Below are 23827 nucleotides of genomic sequence, written 5' to 3' on the forward strand. Positions count from 1 at the left end.
CACACAAACAGCATGTACCAGCCCCATCTCCCATACACACACAGCATGCACCAGCCCCATCTCCTATACGCACACACACACAAGGCATGCACCAGCCCCGTGCCCCATCTCCCACACACACACACACACACAAAACATGCACCAGCCCCATCTCCCATACACACACAAAGCATGCACCAGCCCCATCTCCCGTACACACAGCATGCACCAGCCCCATCTCCCATGCACACATACACAGCATGCACCAGCCCCATCTCCCATGCACACACACGGCATACACCAGCCCCATCTCCCCTACACACACACACAGCATGCACAAACCCCATCTCCCATACACACACACACAGCATGCACCAGCCCCATCTCCGATACACACACACACAGCATGCACCTGCCCCATCTCCCATATACACACACACAGCATGCACCAGCCCCATCTCCCATGCACACACACAGCATGCACCAGCCCCATCTCCCATGCACACACACACACAGCATGCATCAGCCCCATCTCCCATACACACAGCATGCACCAGCCCCATCTCCCAGGCACACAAACAAAGCATGCACCAGCCCCATCTTCCATACACACACACACACACGGCATGCACCAGCCCTATCTCCCATACATACACACACACAGACACACACACACAGCAAACACCAGCCCCATCTCTCATACACACACACAGCATGCACAAGCCCCATCTCCCATACACACACACAAACAGCATGCACCAGCCCCATCTCCCATATACACACACACACAGCATGCACCTGCCCCATCTCCAATACACACACACAGCATGCACCAGCCCCATCTCCCATACACACACACAGCATGCACCAGCCCCGTCTCCCATACACACACACAGCATGCACCAGCCCCATCTCCCATACACACACACACACACACACACACAGCATGCAACAGCCCCATCTCCCATGCACACACACATAGCATGCACCTGCCCCATCTCCCTTATACACACACACAGCATGCACCAGCCCCATCTCCCATATACACACAAAGTATGCACCAGCCCCATCTCCTATACATACACACACACAAGGCATGCACCAGCCCCATCTCCCATACACACACACACACACACAGCATGCACCAGCCCTATCTCCCATACACACACACACAGCATGCACCAGCCCCATCTCCCATACACACACACACACAGCATGCACCACCCCCATCTTCCATACACACACACGGCATGCACCAGCCCCATCTCCCATACATAGACACACACAGACACACACACACAGCATGCACCAGCACCATCTCCCATACACAAACAAAGCATGCACCAGCCCCATCTCCCACACACCATGCACCAGCCCTATCTCCCATACACACACACACACAACATGCATCAGCCCCATCTCCCATACACACACACAGCATGTACCAGCCCCATCTCCCATACACACACACACACACACACACAGCATGTACCAGCCCCATCTCCCATACACACACAGCATGCACCAGCCCCATCTCCTATACACACACACACGCAAGGCATGCAGCAGCCCCATGCCCTATCTCCCACACACACACACAACATGCACCAGCCCCATCTCCCATACACACACAAAGCATGCACCAGCCCCATCTCCCGTACACACAGCATGCACCAGCCCCATCTCCCATGCACACAAACACAGCATGCACCAGCCCCATCTCCCATGCACACACACGGCATGCACCAGCCCCATCTCCCATACACACACAGCATGCCCCATCTCCCATACACACACACACAGCATGCACCAGCCCCATCTTCCATACACAAACACACACAGCATGCACCAGCACCAGCCCAATCTCTATATACACACACACACAGACACACTCACACAGCATGCACCAGCCCCATCTCCCATACACACACACACACAGCATGCACCAGCCCCATCTCCCATACACACACACACACACAGCATGCACCAGCCCCATCTCCTACACACACACACACACACACACAGCATGCACCTGCCCCATCTCCCATATACACACACACAGCATGCACCGGCCCCATCTCCCGTGCACACAAACACAGCATGCACCATTCCCATCTCCCATACACACAGCATGCACCAGCCCAATCTCCCATGCACACAAATACAGCATGCACCAGCCCCATCTCCCATGCACACAGACATCATGCACCAGCCCCATTTCCCATGCACACACACAGCATGCACCAGCCCAATCTCCCATACACACACACACAGCATGCACCAGCCCCATCTCCCATACACACACACAGCATGCACCAGCCCCATCTTCCATACACACACACACACACACACACGGCAAGCACCAGCCCCATCTCCCATACATACACACACACAGACACACACACACAGCATGCACCAGCCCCATTTCCCATACACACACACACAGCATGCACAAGCCCATCTTCCATACACACACACACAGAGCATGCACCAGCCCCATCTCCCATACACACACACAGCATGCAACTGCCCCATCTCCTATATACACACACACAGCATGCACCAGCCCCATCTCCCATACACGCACACACAGCATGCACCAGCCCCGTCTCCCATACATACACACAGCATGCACCAGCCCCATTTCCCATACACACACACACACAGCAAACACCAGCCCCATCTCCCATACACACACAGCATGCACCAGCCCCATCTCCCATACACACACACACACATAGCATGCACCTGCCCCATCTCTCATATACACACACACAGCATGCACCAGCCCCATCTCCCATATACACACACAGTATGCACCAGCCCTATCTCCTATACATACACACACACACAAGGCATGCACCAGCCCCTTCTACCATACACACACACACAGCATGCACCAGCCCCATCTCCCATAAACACACACACCATGCACCAGCCCCATCTCCCATATACACACACAGTATGCACCAGCCCTATCTCCTATACATACACACACACACACAGCATGCACCAGCCCCATCTCCCATACACACACACACACAGCATGCACCAGCCCCATCTCCCATACACACACACACAGCATGCACCAGCCCCATCTCCCATGCACACACACGGCATGCACCAGCCCCATCTCCCATACACACACAGCATGCACCAGCCCCATCTCCCATACACACACACACAGCATGCACCAGCCCTATCTTCCATACACACACACACACAGCATGCACCAGCACCAGCCCAATCTCTATATACACACACACACAGACACACTTACACAGCATGCACCAGCCCCATCTCCCATACACACACACACACAGCATGCACCAGCCCCATCTCCCATACACACACACACACACACACACAGCATGCACCAGCCCCATCTCCTACACACACACACACACACACACACAGCATGCACCTGCCCCATCTCCCATATACACACACACAGCATGCACCAGCCCCATCTCCCGTGCACACAAACACAGCATGCACCATTCCCATCTCCCATACACACAGCATGCACCAGCCCAATCTCCCATGCACACAAATACAGCATGCACCAGCCCCATCTCCCATGCACACACACACATCATGCACCAGCCCCATTTCCCATGCACACACACAGCATGCACCAGCCCAATCTCCCATACACACACACACAGCATGCACCAGCCCCATCTCCCATACACACACACAGCATGCACCAGCCCCATCTTCCATACACACACACGCACACACACGGCAAGCACCAGCCCCATCTCCCATACATACACACACACAGACACACACACACAGCATGCACCAGCCCCATTTCCCATACACACACACACAGCATGCACAAGCCCATCTTCCATACACACACACACACAGAGCATGCACCAGCCCCATCTCCCATACACACACACAGCATGCACCTGCCCCATCTCCTATATACACACACACAGCATACACCAGCCCCATCTCCCATACACGCACACACAGCATGCACCAGCCCCGTCTCCCATACATACACACAGCATGCACCAGCCCCATTTCCCATACACACACACACACAGCAAACACCAGCCCCATCTCCCATACACACACAGCATGCACCAGCCCCATCTCCCATACACACACACACACATAGCATGCACCTGCCCCATCTCTCATATACACACACACAGCATGCACCAGCCCCATCTCCCATATACACACACAGTATGCACCAGCCCTATCTCCTATACATACACACACACACAAGGCATGCACCAGCCCAATCTACCATACACACACACACAGCATGCACCAGCCCCATCTCCCATAAACACACACACCATGCACCAGCCCCATCTCCCATATACACACACAGTATGCACCAGCCCTATCTCCTATACATACACACACACACAAGGCATGCACCAGCCCCATCTCCCATACACACACACACAGCATGCACCAGCCCCATCTCCCATACATACACACACACACAGCATGCACCAGCCCCATCTCCCATACACACACACACAGCATGCACCACCCCCAACTTCCATACACACACACATACACGGCATGCACCAGCCCCATCTCCCATGCACACACACACACACATAGCATGCACCAGTCCCATCTCTCATATACACACACACAGCATGCACCAGCCCCATCTCCCATATACACACACAGTATGCACCAGCCCTATCTCCTATACATACACACACACAAGGCATGCACCAGCCCCATCTCCCATACACACACACACACAGCATGCACCAGCCCCATCTCCCATACACACACACACAGCATGCACCAGCCCCATCTCCCATACACACACACACAGCATGCACCACCCCCAACTTCCATACACACACACACACACACACACATACACGGCATGCACCAGCCCCAATTCCCATGCACACACAAATACACATAGAATGCACCTGCCCCATCTCTCATATGCACACACAAAGCATGCACCAGCCCCATCTCCCATATACAAACACAGTATGCACCAGCCCCATCTCCTATACATACACACACACACAAGGCATGCACCAGCCCCATCTCCCATACACACAGCATGCACCAGCCCCATCTCCCAGGCACACAAACACAGCATGCATTAGCCCCATCTTCCATACACACACACACGGCATGCACCAGCCCCATCTCCCATACATACACACACAGCATGCACCAGCCCCATCTCCCATACACACACACACAGCATGCACCAGCCCCATCTCCCATACACACACACACAGCATGCACCACCCCCAACTTCCATACACACACACATACACGGCATGCACCAGCCCCATCTCCCATGCACACACACACACACATAGCATGCACCAGTCCCATCTCTCATATACACACACACAGCATGCACCAGCCCCATCTCCCATATACACACACAGTATGCACCAGCCCTATCTCCTATACATACACACACACACAAGGCATGCACCAGCCCCATCTCCCATACACACACACACAGCATGCACCAGCCCCATCTCCCATACACACACACACAGCATGCACCAGCCCCATCTCCCATACACACACACACAGCATGCACCACCCCCAACTTCCATACACACACACACACACACACACATACACGGCATGCACCAGCCCCAATTCCCATGCACACACAAATACACATAGAATGCACCTGCCCCATCTCTCATATGCACACACAAAGCATGCACCAGCCCCATCTCCCATATACAAACACAGTATGCACCAGCCCCATCTCCTATACATACACACACACACAAGGCATGCACCAGCCCCATCTCCCATACACACAGCATGCACCAGCCCCATCTCCCAGGCACACAAACACAGCATGCATTAGCCCCATCTTCCATACACACACACACGGCATGCACCAGCCCCATCTCCCATACATACACACACACAGACACACACACACAGCAAACACCAGCCCCATCTCTCATACACACACACAGCATGCACAAGCCCCATCTCCCATACACACACACAAACAGCATGCACCAGCCCCATCTCCCATATACACACACACACAGCATGCACCTGCCCCATCTCCAATACACACACACAGCATGCACCAGCCCCATCTCCCATACACACACACACAGCATGCACCAGCCCCGTCTCCCATACACACACACAGCATGCACCAGCCCCATCTCCCATACACACACACACACACACACACACACACACACACACAGCATGCAACAGCCCCATCTCCCATGCACACACACATAGCATGCACCTGCCCCATCTCCCTTATACACACACACAGCATGCACCAGCCCCATCTCCCATATACACACAAAGTATGCACCAGCCCCATCTCCTATACATACACACACACAAGGCATGCACCAGCCCCATCTCCCATACACACACACACACACACACAGCATGCACCAGCCCTATCTCCCATACACACACACACAGCATGCACCAGCCCCATCTCCCATACACACACACACACAGCATGCACCACCCCCATCTTCCATACACACACACGGCATGCACCAGCCCCATCTCCCATACATAGACACACACAGACACACACACACAGCATGCACCAGCCCCATTTCCCATACACAAACAAAGCATGCACCAGCCCCATCTCCCACACACCATGCACCAGCCCTATCTCCCATACACACACACACACAACATGCATCAGCCCCATCTCCCATACACACACACAGCATGTACCAGCCCCATCTCCCATACACACACACACACACACAGCATGTACCAGCCCCATCTCCAATACACACACAGCATGCACCAGCCCCATCTCCTATACACACACACACGCAAGGCATGCAGCAGCCCCATGCCCTATCTCCCACACACACACACAACATGCACCAGCCCCATCTCCCATACACACACAAAGCATGCACCAGCCCCATCTCCCGTACACACAGCATGCACCAGCCCCATCTCCCATGCACACAAACACAGAATGCACCAGCCCCATCTCCCATGCACACACACGGCATGCACCAGCCCCATCTCCCATACACACACAGCATGCACCAGCCCCATCTCCCATACACACACACACAGCATGCACCAGCCCCATCTTCCATACACACACACACACAGCATGCACCAGCACCAGCCCAATCTCTATATACACACACACACAGACACACTCACACAGCATGCACCAGCCCCATCTCCCATACACACACACACACAGCATGCACCAGCCCCATCTCCCATACACACACACACACACACAGCATGCACCAGCCCCATCTCCTACACACACACACACACACACAGCATGCACCTGCCCCATCTCCCATATACACACACACAGCATGCACCAGCCCCATCTCCCGTGCACACAAACACAGCATGCACCATTCCCATCTCCCATACACACAGCATGCACCAGCCCAATCTCCCATGCACACAAATACAGCATGCACCAGCCCCATCTCCCTTGCACACACACATCATGCACCAGCCCCATTTCCCATGCACACACACAGCATGCACCAGCCCAATCTCCCATACACACACACACAGCATGCACCAGCCCCATCTCCCATACACACACACAGCATGCACCAGCCCCATCTTCCATACACACACACACACACACGGCAAGCACCAGCCCCATCTCCCATACATACACACACACAGACACACACACACAGCATGCACCAGCCCCATTTCCCATACACACACACACAGCATGCACAAGCCCATCTTCCATACACACACACACACAGAGCATGCACCAGCCCCATCTCCCATACACACACACAGCATGCACCTGCCCCATCTCCTATATACACACACACAGCATGCACCAGCCCCATCTCCCATACACGCACACACAGCATGCACCAGCCCCGTCTCCCATACATACACACAGCATGCACCAGCCCCATTTCCCATACACACACACACACACAGCAAACACCAGCCCCATCTCCCATACACACACAGCATGCACCAGCCCCATCTCCCATACACACACACACATAGCATGCACCTGCCCCATCTCTCATATACACACACACAGCATGCAGCAGCCCCATCTCCCATATACACACACAGTATGCACCAGCCCTATCTACTATACATACACACACACACAAGGCATGCACCAGCCCCATCTACCATACACACACACACAGCATGCACCAGCCCCATCTCCCATAAACACACACACCATGCACTAGCCCCATCTCCCATATACACACACAGTATGCACCAGCCCTATCTCCAATACATACACACACACACAAGGCATGCACCAGCCCCATCTCCAATACACACACACACACAGCATGCACCAGCCCCATCTCCCATACACACACACACAGCATGCACCAGCCCCATCTCCCATGCACACACACGGCATGCACCAGCCCCATCTCCCATACACACACAGCATGCACCAGCCCCATCTCCCATACACACACACACAGCATGCACCAGCCCCATCTTCCATACACACACACACACAGCATGCACCAGCACCAGCCCAATCTCTATATACACACACACACAGACACACTCACACAGCATGCACCAGCCCCATCTCCCATACACACACACACACAGCATGCACCAGCCCCATCTCCCATACACACACACACACACAGCATGCACCAGCCCCATCTCCTACACACACACACACACACACAGCATGCACCTGCCCCATCTCCCATATACACACACACAGCATGCACCAGCCCCATCTCCCGTGCACACAAACACAGCATGCACCATTCCCATCTCCCATACACACAGCATGCACCAGCCCAATCTCCCATGCACACAAATACAGCATGCACCAGCCCCATCTCCCATGCACACACACATCATGCACCAGCCCCATTTCCCATGCACACACACAGCATGCACCAGCCCAATCTCCCATACACACACACACAGCATGCACCAGCCCCATCTCCCATACACACACACAGCATGCACCAGCCCCATCTTCCATACACACACACACACACGGCAAGCACCAGCCCCATCTCCCATACATACACACACACAGACACACACACACAGCATGCACCAGCCCCATTTCCCATACACACACACACAGCATGCACAAGCCCATCTTCCATACACACACACACACAGAGCATGCACCAGCCCCATCTCCCATACACACACACAGCATGCACCTGCCCCATCTCCTATATACACACACACAGCATGCACCAGCCCCATCTCCCATACACGCACACACAGCATGCACCAGCCCCGTCTCCCATACATACACACAGCATGCACCAGCCCCATTTCCCATACACACACACACACAGCAAACACCAGCCCCATCTCCCATACACACACAGCATGCACCAGCCCCATCTCCCATACACACACACACACATAGCATGCACCTGCCCCATCTCTCATATACACACACACAGAATGCACCAGCCCCATCTCCCATATACACACACAGTATGCACCAGCCCTATCTCCTATACATACACACACACACAAGGCATGCACCAGCCCCATCTACCATACACACACACACAGCATGCACCAGCCCCATCTCCCATAAACACACACACCATGCACCAGCCCCATCTCCCATATACACACACAGTATGCACCAGCCCTATCTCCTATACATACACACACACACAAGGCATGCACCAGCCCCATCTCCCATACACACACACACAGCATGCACCAGCCCCATCTCCCATACAGACACACACAGCATGCACCAGCCCCATCTCCCATACACACACACACAGCATGCACCAGCCCCGTCTCCCATACACACACACAGCATGCACCAGCCCTATCTCCCATACACACACACACATCATGCACCAGCCCCATCTCCCATAAACACACACACACACACACAGCATGCACCAGCCCCATCTCCCATACACACACACACAAACACACACAGCATGCACCTGCCCCATCTCCCATACACACACACACAGCATGCACCAGCCCCATCTCCCATACACACAGCATGCACCAGCCCCATCTCCCAAACACCCAGCATGCACCAGCCCCATCTCCCATGCACACAAACACAGCATGCACCAGCCCCATCTCCCATGCACACACACACACACACACACAGCATGCACTAGCCCCATCTCCCATATACACACACACAGCATGCACTAGCCCCATTTCCCATACACACACATACACAACATACACCAGCCCCATCTCCCATACACACACACACACACACAGCATGCACAAGCCCCATCTCCCATACACACACACACACACACACACACAGCATGCTCCAGCCCCATCTCCCATACACACACACACAGCATGCACCTGCCCCATCTCCCATATACACACACAGCATGCACCAGCCCCATCTCCCATACACACACACACAGCATGCACTAGCCCCGTCTCCCATACATACACACAGCATGCACCAGCCCCTTCTCCCATACACATACACACACACAGCATACACCAGCCCCATCTCCCATACACACCCACAGCATGCACCAGCCCCATCTCCCATACAAACACACACAGCATGCACCACCCCCATCTTCCATACACACACACATGGCATGCACCAGCCCCATCTCCCATGCACACACACAAACACATAGCATGCACCTGCCCCATCTCTCATATACACACACACAGCATGCACCAGCCCCATCTCCCATATACACACACAGTATGCACCAGCCCCATCTCCTATACATACACACACACACAAGGCATGCACCAGCCCCATCTCCCATACACACACACAGCATGCACCAGCCCCATCTCCCATACACACACACACAGCATGCACCAGCCCCATCTCCCATACACACACACACACAGCATGCACCAGCCCCATCTCCCATACACACACACACACAGCATGCACCAGCCCCATCTCCCATACACACACACACACACACACACAGCATGCACCAGCCCCATCTCCCATACACACAGCATGCACCAGCCCCATCTCCCATACACACAGCATGCACCAGCCCCATCTCCCATGCACACAAACACAGCATGCACCAGCCCCATCTCCCATGCACACACACACAGCATGCACCAGCCCCATTTCCCATACACACACACACAACATACACCAGCCCCATCTCCCATACACACACACACACAGCATGCACAAGCCCCATCTCCCATACACACACACACACACACAGCATGCACAAGCCCCATCTCCCATACACACACACAGCATGCACCTGCCCCATCTCCCATATACACACACAGCATGCACCAGCCCCATCTCCCATACACACACACACAGCATGCAGCAGTCCCGTCTCCCATACACACACACACAGCATGCACCAGCCCCATCTCCCACACACACACACACACACACACACAGCATACACCAGCCCTATCTCCCATACACACACACAGCATGCACCAGCCCCATCATCCATACACACACACACACAGCATGCACCACCCCCATCTTCCATACACACGCACACACATGGCATGCACCATCCCCATCTCCCATGCACACACACACACACATAGCATGCACCTGCCCCATCTCTCATATACACACACACAGCATGCACCAGCCCCATCTCCCATATACACACACAGTATGCACCAGCCCCATCTCCTATACATACACACACACACACACAAGGCATGCACCAGCCCCATCTCCCATACACACACACACACAGCATGCACCAGCCCCATCTCCCATACACACACACACAGCATGCACCAGCCCCATCTCCCATACACACACACACAGCATGCACCACCCCCATCTTCCATACACACACACACTCACGGCATGCGCCAGCCCCATCTCCCATACATAGACACACACAGACGCACACACACAGCATGCACAAGCCCCATCTCCCATAAACACACACACACAGCATGCACCAGCCCCATCTCCCATACACACACACACAGCATGCACCACCCCCATCTTCCATACACACACACACTCACGGCATGCGCCAGCCCCATCTCCCATACATAGACACACACAGACGCACACACACAGCATGCACAAGCCCCATCTCCCATAAACACACACACACAGCATGCACCAGCCCCATCTCCCATACACACACACACAGCATGCACCAGCCCCATCTTCCATACACACACAAACACAGCATGCACCAGCCCCATCTCCCATACATACACACACACAGACACACACACACAGCATGCACCAGCCCCATTTCCCATACACACACACACACACACACACACACAACATACACCAGCCTCATCTCCCATACACACACACAGCATGCACCTGCCCCATCTCCCATATACACACACACAGCATGCACCAGCCCCATCTCCCATACACACACACAGCATGCACCAGCCCCGTCTCCCATACACACACACATCATGCACCAGCCCTATCTCCCATACACACACACACAGCATGCACCAGCCCCATCTCCCATGCACACACACACACACATAGCATGCACCTGCCCTATCTCTCATATACACACACACAGCATGCACCAGCCCCATCTCCCATATACACACACAGTATGCACCAGCCCTATCTCCTATACATACACACACACAAGGCATGCACCAGCCCTATCTCCCATACACACACACACAGCATGCACCAGCCCCATCTCCCATGCACACACACACACACATAGCATGCACCTGCCCTATCTCTCATATACACACACACAGCATGCACCAGCCCCATCTCCCATATACACACACAGTATGCACCAGCCCTATCTCCTATACATACACACACACAAGGCATGCACCAGCCCCATCTCCCATACACACACACAGCATGCACCAGCCCCATCTCCCATACACACACACACAGCATGCACCAGCCCCATCTCCCATGCACACACACGGCATGCACCAGCCCCATCTCCCATACACACACAGCATGCACCAGCCCCATCTCCCATACACACACAGCATGCAGCAGCCCCGTCTCCCATACACACACACACAGCATGCACCAGCCCCATCTCCCACACACACACACACAGCATACACCAGCCCTATCTCCCATACACACACACAGCATGCACCAGCCCCATCATCCATACACACACACACACAGCATGCACCACCCCCATATTCCATACACACGCACACACATGGCATGCACCATCCCCATCTCCCATGCACACACACACACACATAGCATGCACCTGCCCCATCTCTCATATACACACACACAGCATGCACCAGCCCCATCTCCCATATACACACACAGTATGCACCAGCCCCATCTCCTATACATACACACACACACAAGGCATGCACCAGCCCCATCTCTCATACACACACACACACAGCATGCACCAGCCCCATCTCCCATACACACACACACAGCATGCACCAGCCCCATCTCCCATACACACACACACAGCATGCACCACCCCCATCTTCCATACACACACACACTCACGGCATGCGCCAGCCCCATCTCCCATACATAGACACACACAGACGCACACACACAGCATGCACAAGCCCCATCTCCCATAAACACACACACACAGCATGCACCAGCCCCATCTCCCATATACACACACACAGCACGCACCAGCCCCATCTCCCATACACACACACACAGCATGCACCAGCCCCATCTTCCATACACACACAAACACAGCATGCACCAGCCCCATCTCCCATACATACACACACACAGACACACACACACAGCATGCACCAGCCCCATTTCCCATACACACACACACACACAACATACACCAGCCTCATCTCCCATACACACACACACACAGCATGCACAAGCCCCATCTCCCATACACACACACACACACACACAGCATGCACAAGCCCCATCTCCCATACACACACACAGCATGCACCTGCCCCATCTCCCATATACACACACACAGCATGCACCAGCCCCATCTCCCATACACACACACAGCATGCACCAGCCCCGTCTCCCATACACACACACAGCATGCACCAGCCCTATCTCCCATACACACACACACATCATGCACCAGCCCCATCTCCCATGCACACACACACACACATAGCATGCACCTGCCCTATCTCTCATATACACACACACAGCATGCACCAGCCCCATCTCCCATATACACACACAGTATGCACCAGCCCTATCTCCTATACATACACACACACAAGGCATGCACCAGCCCCATCTCCCATACACACACACAGCATGCACCAGCCCCATCTCCCATACACACACACACAGCATGCACCAGCCCCATCTCCCATGCACACACACGGCATGCACCAGCCCCATCTCCCATACACACACAGCATACACTAGCCCCATTTCCCATACACACACATACACAACATACACCAGCCCCATCTCCCATACACACACACACACAGCATGCACAAGCCCCATCTCCCATACACACACACACACACACACACACAGCATGCTCCAGCCCCATCTCCCATACACACACACACAGCATGCACCTGCCCCATCTCCCATATACACACACAGCATGCACCAGCCCCATCTCCCATACACACACACACAGCATGCACCAGCCCCGTCTCCCATACATACACACAGCATGCACCAGCCCCATCTCCCATACACACACACACACAGCATACACCAGCCCCATCTCCCATACACACACACAGCATGCACCAGCCCCATCTCCCATACAAACACACACAGCATGCACCACCCCCATCTTCCATACACACACACATGGCATGCACCAGCCCCATCTCCCATGCACACACACAAACACATAGCATGCACCTGCCCCATCTCTCATATACACATACACAGCATGCACCAGCCCCATCTCCCATATACACACACAGTATGCACCAGCCCCATCTCGTATACATACACACACACACACAAGGCATGCACCAGCCCCATCTCCCATACACACACACACAAGGCATGCACCAGCCCCATCTCCCATACACACACACACACAGCATGCACCAGCCCCATCTCCCATACACACACACACAGCATGCACCAGCCCCATCTCCCATACACACACACACACAGCATGCACCAGCCCCATCTCCCATACACACACACACAAACAGCATGCACCAGCCCCATCTCCCATACACACACACACACACACAGCATGCACCAGCCCCATCTCCCATACACACAGCATGCACCAGCCCCATCTCCCATACACACAGCATGCACCAGCCCCATCTCCCATGCACACAAACACAGCATGCACCAGCCCCATCTCCCATGCATACACACACAGCATGCACCAGCCCCATTTCCCATACACACACACACACACACAACATACACCAGCCCCATCTCCCATACACACACACACACAGCATGCACAAGCCCCATCTCCCATACACACACACACAGCATGAACCAGCCCCATCTTCCATACACACACACACACACGGCATGCACCAGCCCCATCTCCCATATACACACACAGTATGCACCAGCCCCATCTCCTATACATACACACACACACAAGGCATGCACCAGCCCCATTTCCCATACATACTCACACACACACAGCATGCACCAGCCCCATCTCCCATACACACACACACAGCATGCACCAGCTCCATCTCCCATACACACGTACACAGCATGCACCAACCTCATCTTCCATACACACACACGGCATGCGCCAGCCCCATCTCCCATACATAGACACACACAGACGCACACACACAGCATGCACCAGCCCCATCTCCCATACACACACACACACACAGCATGCACCAGCCCCATCTCCCATACATACACACACACACACAGCAAACACCAGCCCCATCTCCCATACACACACACACAGCATTCACAAGCCCCATCTCCCATAAACACACACACACACAGCATGCACCAGCCCCATCTCCCATACACACACACACAAACACACACACACAGCATGCACCAGCCCCATCTCCCATACACACACACACACAGCATGCACAAGCCCCATCTCCCATACACACACACACACACACACAGCATGCTCCAGCCCCATCTCCCATACACACACACACAGCATGCACCTGCCCCATCTCCCATATACACACACAGCATGCACCAGCCCCATCTCCCATACACACACACACAGCATGCACCAGCCCCGTCTCCCATACATACACACAGCATACACCAGCCCCTTCTCCCATACACACACACACACAGCATACACCAGCCCCATCTCCCATACACACACACAGCATGCACCAGCCCCATCTCCCATACAAACACACACAGCATGCACCACCCCCATCTTCCATACACACACACATGGCATGCACCAGCCCCATCTCCCATGCACACACACAAACACATAGCATGCACCTGCCCCATCTCTCATATACACACACACAGCATGCACCAGCCCCATCTCCCATATACACACACAGTATGCACCAGCCCCATCTCCTATACATACACACACACACACACACAAGGCATGCACCAGCCCCATCTCCCATACACACACACAGCATGCACCAGCCCCATCTCCCATACACACACACACAGCATGCACCAGCCCCATCTCCCATACACACACACACACAGCATGCACCAGCCCCATCTCCCATACACACACACACACACACAGCATGCACCAGCCCCATCTCCCATACACACACACACACACAGCATGCACCAGCCCCATCTCCCATACACACAGCATGCACTAGCCCCATCTCCCATACACACAGCATGCACCAGCCCCATCTCCCATGCACACAAACACAGCATGCACCAGCCCCATCTCCCATGCACACACACACAGCATGCACCAGCCCCATTTCCCATACACACACACAACATACACCAGCCCCATCTCCCATACACACACACACACAGCATGCACAAGCCCCATCACCCATACACATACACACACACGGCATGCACCAGCCCCATCTCCCATATACACACACAGTATGCACCAGCCCCATCTCCTATACATACACACACACACACACAAGGCATGCACCAGCCCCATCTCCCATACATACTCACACACACACAGCATGCACCAGCCCCATCTCCCATACACACACACACAGCATGCACCAGCCCCATCTCCCATACACACGTACACAGCATGCACCACCCCCATCTTCCATACACACACACGGCATGCGCCAGCCCCATCTCCCATACATAGACACACACAGACGCACACACACAGCATGCACCAGCCCCATCTCCCATACACACACACACACACACAGCATGCACCAGCCCCATCTCCCATACATACACACACACACACAGCAAACACCAGCCCCATCTCCCATACACACACACACAGCATTCACAAGCCCCATCTCCCATAAACACACACACACACACACAGCATGCACCAGCCCCATCTCCCATACACACACACACAAACACACACAGCATGCACCTGCCCCATCTCCCATACACACACACACAGCATGCACCAGCCCCATCTCCCATACACACAGCATGCACCAGCCCCATCTCCCAAACACCCAGCATGCACCAGCCCCATCTCCCATGCACACAAACACAGCATGCACCAGCCCCATCTCCCATGCACACACACACACACACACAGCATGCACTAGCCCCATCTCCCATATACACACACACAGCATGCACTAGCCCCATTTCCCATACACACACATACACAACATACACCAGCCCCATCTCCCATACACACACACACACAGCATGCACAAGCCCCATCTCCCATACACACACACACACACACACACACACACAGCATGCTCCAGCCCCATCTCCCATACACACACACACAGCATGCACCTGCCCCATCTCCCATATACACACACAGCATGCACCAGCCCCATCTCCCATACACACACACACAGCATGCACTAGCCCCGTCTCCCATACATACACACAGCATGCACCAGCCCCTTCTCCCATACACATACACACACACAGCATACACCAGCCCCATCTCCCATACACACCCACAGCATGCACCAGCCCCATCTCCCATACAAACACACACAGCATGCACCACCCCCATCTTCCATACACACACACATGGCATGCACCAGCCCCATCTCCCATGCACACACACAAACACATAGCATGCACCTGCCCCATCTCTCATATACACACACACAGCATGCACCAGCCCCATCTCCCATATACACACACAGTATGCACCAGCCCCATCTCCTATACATACACACACACACAAGGCATGCACCAGCCCCATCTCCCATACACACACACAGCATGCACCAGCCCCATCTCCCATACACACACACACAGCATGCACCAGCCCCATCTCCCATACACACACACACACAGCATGCACCAGCCCCATCTCCCATACACACACACACACAGCATGCACCAGCCCCATCTCCCATACACACACACACACACACACACAGCATGCACCAGCCCCATCTCCCATACACACAGCATGCACCAGCCCCATCTCCCATACACACAGCATGCACCAGCCCCATCTCCCATGCACACAAACACAGCATGCACCAGCCCCATCTCCCATGCACACACACACAGCATGCACCAGCCCCATTTCCCATACACACACACACAACATACACCAGCCCCATCTCCCATACACACACACACACAGCATGCACAAGCCCCATCTCCCATACACACACACACACACACAGCATGCACAAGCCCCATCTCCCATACACACACACAGCATGCACCTGCCCCATCTCCCATATACACACACAGCATGCACCAGCCCCATCTCCCATACACACACACACAGCATGCAGCAGCCCCGTCTCCCATACACACACACACAGCATGCACCAGCCCCATCTCCCACACACACACACACACACACACAGCATACACCAGCCCTATCTCCCATACACACACACAGCATGCACCAGCCCCATCATCCATACACACACACACACAGCATGCACCACCCCCATCTTCCATACACACGCACACACATGGCATGCACCATCCCCATCTCCCATGCACACACACACACACATAGCATGCACCTGCCCCATCTCTCATATACACACACACAGCATGCACCAGCCCCATCTCCCATATACACACACAGTATGCACCAGCCCCATCTCCTATACATACACACACACACACACAAGGCATGCACCAGCCCCATCTCCCATACACACACACACACAGCATGCACCAGCCCCATCTCCCATACACACACACACAGCATGCACCAGCCCCATCTCCCATACACACACACACAGCATGCACCACCCCCATCTTCCATACACACACACACTCACGGCATGCGCCAGCCCCATCTCCCATACATAGACACACACAGACGCACACACACAGCATGCACAAGCCCCATCTCCCATAAACACACACACACAGCATGCACCAGCCCCATCTCCCATACACACACACACAGCATGCACCACCCCCATCTTCCATACACACACACACTCACGGCATGCGCCAGCCCCATCTCCCATACATAGACACACACAGACGCACACACACAGCATGCACAAGCCCCATCTCCCATAAACACACACACACAGCATGCACCAGCCCCATCTCCCATACACACACACACAGCATGCACCAGCCCCATCTTCCATACACACACAAACACAGCATGCACCAGCCCCATCTCCCATACATACACACACACAGACACACACACACAGCATGCACCAGCCCCATTTCCCATACACACACACACACACACACACACACAACATACACCAGCCTCATCTCCCATACACACACACAGCATGCACCTGCCCCATCTCCCATATACACACACACAGCATGCACCAGCCCCATCTCCCATACACACACACAGCATGCACCAGCCCCGTCTCCCATACACACACACATCATGCACCAGCCCTATCTCCCATACACACACACACAGCATGCACCAGCCCCATCTCCCATGCACACACACACACACATAGCATGCACCTGCCCTATCTCTCATATACACACACACAGCATGCACCAGCCCCATCTCCCATATACACACACAGTATGCACCAGCCCTATCTCCTATACATACACACACACAAGGCATGCACCAGCCCTATCTCCCATACACACACACACAGCATGCACCAGCCCCATCTCCCATGCACACACACACACACATAGCATGCACCTGCCCTATCTCTCATATACACACACACAGCATGCACCAGCCCCATCTCCCATATACACACACAGTATGCACCAGCCCTATCTCCTATACATACACACACACAAGGCATGCACCAGCCCCATCTCCCATACACACACACAGCATGCACCAGCCCCATCTCCCATACACACACACACAGCATGCACCAGCCCCATCTCCCATGCACACACACGGCATGCACCAGCCCCATCTCCCATACACACACAGCATGCACCAGCCCCATCTCCCATACACACACAGCATGCAGCAGCCCCGTCTCCCATACACACACACACAGCATGCACCAGCCCCATCTCCCACACACACACACACAGCATACACCAGCCCTATCTCCCATACACACACACAGCATGCACCAGCCCCATCATCCATACACACACACACACAGCATGCACCACCCCCATATTCCATACACACGCACACACATGGCATGCACCATCCCCATCTCCCATGCACACACACACACACATAGCATGCACCTGCCCCATCTCTCATATACACACACACAGCATGCACCAGCCCCATCTCCCATATACACACACAGTATGCACCAGCCCCATCTCCTATACATACACACACACACAAGGCATGCACCAGCCCCATCTCTCATACACACACACACACAGCATGCACCAGCCCCATCTCCCATACACACACACACAGCATGCACCAGCCCCATCTCCCATACACACACACACAGCATGCACCACCCCCATCTTCCATACACACACACACTCACGGCATGCGCCAGCCCCATCTCCCATACATAGACACACACAGACGCACACACACAGCATGCACAAGCCCCATCTCCCATAAACACACACACACAGCATGCACCAGCCCCATCTCCCATACACACACACACAGCATGCACCACCCCCATCTTCCATACACACACACACTCACGGCATGCGCCAGCCCCATCTCCCATACATAGACACACACAGACGCACACACACAGCATGCACAAGCCCCATCTCCCATAAACACACACACACAGCATGCACCAGCCCCATCTCCCATACACACACACACAGCATGCACCAGCCCCATCTTCCATACACACACAAACACAGCATGCACCAGCCCCATCTCCCATACATACACACACACAGACACACACACACAGCATGCACCAGCCCCATTTCCCATACACACACACACACACACACACACACAACATACACCAGCCTCATCTCCCATACACACACACAGCATGCACCTGCCCCATCTCCCATATACACACACACAGCATGCACCAGCCCCATCTCCCATACACACACACAGCATGCACCAGCCCCGTCTCCCATACACACACACATCATGCACCAGCCCTATCTCCCATACACACACACACAGCATGCACCAGCCCCATCTCCCATGCACACACACACACACATAGCATGCACCTGCCCTATCTCTCATATACACACACACAGCATGCACCAGCCCCATCTCCCATATACACACACAGTATGCACCAGCCCTATCTCCTATACATACACACACACAAGGCATGCACCAGCCCTATCTCCCATACACACACACACAGCATGCACCAGCCCCATCTCCCATGCACACACACACACACATAGCATGCACCTGCCCTATCTCTCATATACACACACACAGCATGCACCAGCCCCATCTCCCATATACACACACAGTATGCACCAGCCCTATCTCCTATACATACACACACACAAGGCATGCACCAGCCCCATCTCCCATACACACACACAGCATGCACCAGCCCCATCTCCCATACACACACACACAGCATGCACCAGCCCCATCTCCCATGCACACACACGGCATGCACCAGCCCCATCTCCCATACACACACAGCATGCACCAGCCCCATCTCCCATACACACACAGCATGCAGCAGCCCCGTCTCCCATACACACACACACAGCATGCACCAGCCCCATCTCCCACACACACACACACAGCATACACCAGCCCTATCTCCCATACACACACACAGCATGCACCAGCCCCATCATCCATACACACACACACACAGCATGCACCACCCCCATATTCCATACACACGCACACACATGGCATGCACCATCCCCATCTCCCATGCACACACACACACACATAGCATGCACCTGCCCCATCTCTCATATACACACACACAGCATGCACCAGCCCCATCTCCCATATACACACACAGTATGCACCAGCCCCATCTCCTATACATACACACACACACAAGGCATGCACCAGCCCCATCTCTCATACACACACACACACAGCATGCACCAGCCCCATCTCCCATACACACACACACAGCATGCACCAGCCCCATCTCCCATACACACACACACAGCATGCACCACCCCCATCTTCCATACACACACACACTCACGGCATGCGCCAGCCCCATCTCCCATACATAGACACACACAGACGCACACACACAGCATGCACAAGCCCCATCTCCCATAAACACACACACACAGCATGCACCAGCCCCATCTCCCATATACACACACACAGCACGCACCAGCCCCATCTCCCATACACACACACACAGCATGCACCAGCCCCATCTTCCATACACACACAAACACAGCATGCACCAGCCCCATCTCCCATACATACACACACACAGACACACACACACAGCATGCACCAGCCCCATTTCCCATACACACACACACACACACACAACATACACCAGCCTCATCTCCCATACACACACACACACAGCATGCACAAGCCCCATCTCCCATACACACACACACACACACACAGCATGCACAAGCCCCATCTCCCATACACACACACAGCATGCACCTGCCCCATCTCCCATATACACACACACAGCATGCACCAGCCCCATCTCCCATACACACACACAGCATGCACCAGCCCCGTCTCCCATACACACACACAGCATGCACCAGCCCTATCTCCCATACACACACACACATCATGCACCAGCCCCATCTCCCATGCACACACACACACACATAGCATGCACCTGCCCTATCTCTCATATACACACACACAGCATGCACCAGCCCCATCTCCCATATACACACACAGTATGCACCAGCCCTATCTCCTATACATACACACACACAAGGCATGCACCAGCCCCATCTCCCATACACACACACAGCATGCACCAGCCCCATCTCCCATACACACACACACAGCATGCACCAGCCCCATCTCCCATGCACACACACGGCATGCACCAGCCCCATCTCCCATACACACACAGCATACACTAGCCCCATTTCCCATACACACACATACACAACATACACCAGCCCCATCTCCCATACACACACACACACAGCATGCACAAGCCCCATCTCCCATACACACACACACACACACACACACACACAGCATGCTCCAGCCCCATCTCCCATACACACACACACAGCATGCACCTGCCCCATCTCCCATATACACACACAGCATGCACCAGCCCCATCTCCCATACACACACACACAGCATGCACCAGCCCCGTCTCCCATACATACACACAGCATGCACCAGCCCCATCTCCCATACACACACACACACAGCATACACCAGCCCCATCTCCCATACACACACACAGCATGCACCAGCCCCATCTCCCATACAAACACACACAGCATGCACCACCCCCATCTTCCATACACACACACAT

Source organism: Engystomops pustulosus, chromosome 10 (assembly GCF_040894005.1).
Source record: "Engystomops pustulosus chromosome 10, aEngPut4.maternal, whole genome shotgun sequence".
Lineage (NCBI taxonomy): Eukaryota > Metazoa > Chordata > Amphibia > Anura > Leptodactylidae > Engystomops > Engystomops pustulosus.